The following is a 3839-nucleotide window of genomic DNA, read 5'->3' on the forward strand; positions in this document are numbered from 1 at the left end:
AGGTAACGGCGCCCACCTCGGCGGGGGCCGTGGAGGGGCCTGGCAAAGGCCTGGGACCGCGAGTCTGGGCGCCCAGCGAGCATTTGTGGGGTGAATGAGCGGAGGGGTGCGCTGGCTGGGAGGCCTTCTTGGCCCCGCCCCTGCGGGAGGCGTGGCCTTGGCGGTGCCACCTGGCCTTCCTGGGCCTCCACGTCCTGCTCCGTGAAGTAGCGCCTGCCCCGCTTCCGCCGCCCAGTGCACCGCCACGGGAGCAGGAGACGGGGTGCTTTTCCGAGGGTCTTCAGCCCCCCAAGGTGCTCTGCGCCGTCCATGCGGGCGCTCCGAGGCCGGCAGGGCCCCCACAGGACACCTGCTCTTGGGTTCTCTGCCTCCGCCGGCACCCGCCAACGATCCAGCCGCACAATGCCGCCAGCAGCACCCTGCTTCGCAGGCTCCCGGCCCCCGCGACCCCACGACAAAGCTCCAGCGTCTCGCGGGGCAGTCAGGCTGCCGCGGCCTGGTTCAGCCGCAGCCTCGGCTTGAGGACAGCGAGGCCATTCCCGCAGGCCTCACCGGGGCCACTCCTCAGAGTGCCGGCTTGTTTCTAATACCTCCTCCTTCGGGAAGGCTTCCGAGTGCCCATGCTGTCGGCTCCTGGGCTCCACAGCCCCACAGCTGCTGTGTCCGGCACCACCCTCTCCCGAGGGCCGGGGGAGGCCAGGCCAGAAACAGACGTGTGCTTTCCGCTTCACCAGCCCGCGGATTGGCGCTGCTCTCCTGACGTTTGTTCACTTTGGGTGGGACGGGCCTGCAGTGGCCCCGTAATCACCCGGCCGTCACGCTCTGTCATCTGAAATTCAGCCATAGAGCCAAGATCTGTAGGAAGATGTCCCAGGAGCTGAACCCCAGCTCAGCCACTTGTCAACTCTGTGACCTCAGACAAGGTGCTTGATTTAAGCGTCAATTTCCTCATCTGAACGATTGGACATAAAAATACTTACTGGGCACTTTGATGTTTGTAGTTCGGTTTCATCCCCCACATGTCCCCACCCGTGATAGCGCGTCTAGCGCGTCCGCAGCAAATGCTGGCTCCCTCTCCGCCCCTCCCAGCCAGGCACCTGGGACCCCACCGTTCCTCCGGGAAGCTTACCGCGCGCCATCACTGTTCCCTGACAGCAGACCCCGCACGACTTAATCTGTTAGGTGACGTGAAGTAATGTAAAGCAGGGCTGCCTGGCACACGCTCAGTAAGGGATTGCCCGGCCCAGGGCGAGCTCTGCGCCCGCCACTCTGAGCTCTTTGTATCAAGCAAAGGCTGGACTTGCGGATGGTTTCAGAAGACACAGGCACCAGACGTGGCATCCGAACGTGCCAGCCCAGAAGCCACGGTCAGGACAATGTCAGGCCTGGTCCCAGCGAGCAGAGAGGAGGCCGAGGGGCATGGTCACCTGGCCTCTGGGGCCTCTAACAGTGTCTTAAAAGATTAAAGCAAATAGTAAAGATCAAAAGGGGGTGTCAACATGATGGACTGGGGCCAAGAAAGAGCCTCCTACGGAAAACAGCTAAAAATTGTGGTCATCATACTGAAAACACATTCGCGAATGTGTCAGGGAATTGGCAGGAAATTAAGAAATCCCCAGCCCGGCACCTGTGTGTGGGAAAAGCCAGGGAGGTGAGCAGTGCGCTGGGGCCGGCTGTCACTGTGAGTGAGGCTTTGGCCCAAGTCTTACAGAACCAGAAGGAGGAAGGCAAACCCCAGGGCCCCCCAGGTGGGCGGTCTCATGGGAAACTGTTCCTTGTTAACTTGGGAGCCCAAAAGAATATGCCTGAGTACAGGGTGAACTGAAAATACCCCCTCTCCCACTCAGGGGAACCTTCTGATTCCAACCCAAACTGGCCCTCCTGTGAATCTGCCATCCCCGAATGCCTCCCCAAACCTCGAGTCATTCATTAACTTGAAAGTGGTCCTGGGCATACAGCGTGCGCGCACACGCACACACACGCGCGCGCGCACACACACACACACACCTGCCACCACATACCAGACATTGCACAGAAGTAAACACATCCTTTCTGGAGGAATCCACTTTTATCCCAGATCTCCAGGGGTTTCTATAAGGAACATGAATAATTCAGAGTCTTAAGAGAAAGTCATCAAACACACAAAGAAACAATGCACCGTGTGTGTGTGTGTGTGTGTGTGTGTGTGTGTGTGCGCGCGCCGGAAGACACGAAACCAGCCAACCTAGGCTTGAAAAAGAATTAGATATTGGCTTTATCAGACAGATTGTGAAATAAGTATGCTGAATATGCCACAAAAAATGAAAAAAAGATTAAAATGAGTAAAGATCTAGAACGTCATAAAATAATCGAATGGAACTGCTACAACTCAACAACAGAATTGAAATTAAATACTTAATGACTAGCTTGAAGAGCAGATCGAACCCAGCTCGAGGGAGAACTAGTGAATGGGAGGTAGAGGGGAAGGCGTTATAAAAAATGCAGCCCAGAAAGACCGGAAACGAGCAAGGGCCTTACCACGGAGGACGGAGCGAGAAGCTCTCACGCACATCTAACCAGAGTTCCTGGAGGAGAGGGTCAAGAGAACGGAGAAAAGGCAGTATTTGAAGAGATAATAACAACTGAGAATTTCTGAGAACCCATGAAGACAAAAATCCACATATTTAGAAACCCAACAAGTTCCAAGAAGCATAACATTTAAAGGACACTATAGATGTATCTTAATATAGTTTCAAAGACTGGACGCAAAGAGATGATTTAAAAGGAGCTAGAAACATAAGACAAATTAATTACCCTCAAAGAAGTGGCAATTTGGTAGCTAAATTTTCATCAGCAAAAAAAGTCCAGAAATCAGTGGAATAATATCTGAGAATGTGCCGAGTGACACAAATGTTTTTTATTAGGTGAAATAGCAACATTTTCATATGAGCCAAAATACAAAATAGGGTTTTCCATCACCAAAACCGAATTAAAGGGAGTTCTGAAGAATAAACTCCAGGCAGAAGGAAATTGATACCGGAAAGTCAGAGATGCAAGAAAAAAGGAACAAAGTGAATGAATCTAACATATGTGGGTGAATCTAAACAAAGATTCACTGTAAAAATAATAATCACTGTGAAGCACAGAGTTAAAACATAATGGACTCAGCACGTGTAGCAAAATAACACATAAATGATAGGGGATAATCGGAGTCAATATTTTCTAGGGTGCTTCAAGTTCAAAGGTTCAGGAGGACGGTAAAGATATTGATTAACTTAGATTTAAGCGTTGGTGCTTTAATTATGGGGATTTCAATTTCTGGGGTAAGTATTAAGAAAATGAGAAATTGCATGTGCAACTTCTAAACTAGATGCTCCAAAAAATGAAGTAAGGAAAACTAATTGTTCAGTCCAAAAGAAGACAAGAAAGCAGAGAACAAAAAAGAAAATGGCCAAACAAAAAAAAATCACAACCATAATGGTGTTATTATCTTTATATTGCAGTCGAGAAAAATGAGGCAGAGTGGTTAATACCAGTGGAATAATATCTGAGGATGTGATTAATATCAGTGGAATAATATCTGAGAATGTGCTGAGTGACACAAATGTGTCACTCAGTGGTTACAAAATAAGTTGTAGAAATAAAGTATTTCAGTACTTGCAATAAATTACAATAGACTAAATATCCAGATAAAAGATTAGACGACGACCACACAATGTTTACAAGAGACGCTAAAACATAAGGAGCCGAAGGGTGAAATAAAATGGAGTAAACGATGTACCGGAACCATCCTAATAAAAATAAAGCCTAAAGCAAAAATTAAATTACTTCTAGAAATAAAGGCAACATCGTGACGATAA

The sequence above is a fragment of the Pteropus vampyrus genome, unplaced genomic scaffold, assembly GCF_000151845.1.
Source record: "Pteropus vampyrus isolate Shadow unplaced genomic scaffold, Pvam_2.0 Scaffold438, whole genome shotgun sequence".
NCBI lineage: Eukaryota > Metazoa > Chordata > Mammalia > Chiroptera > Pteropodidae > Pteropus > Pteropus vampyrus.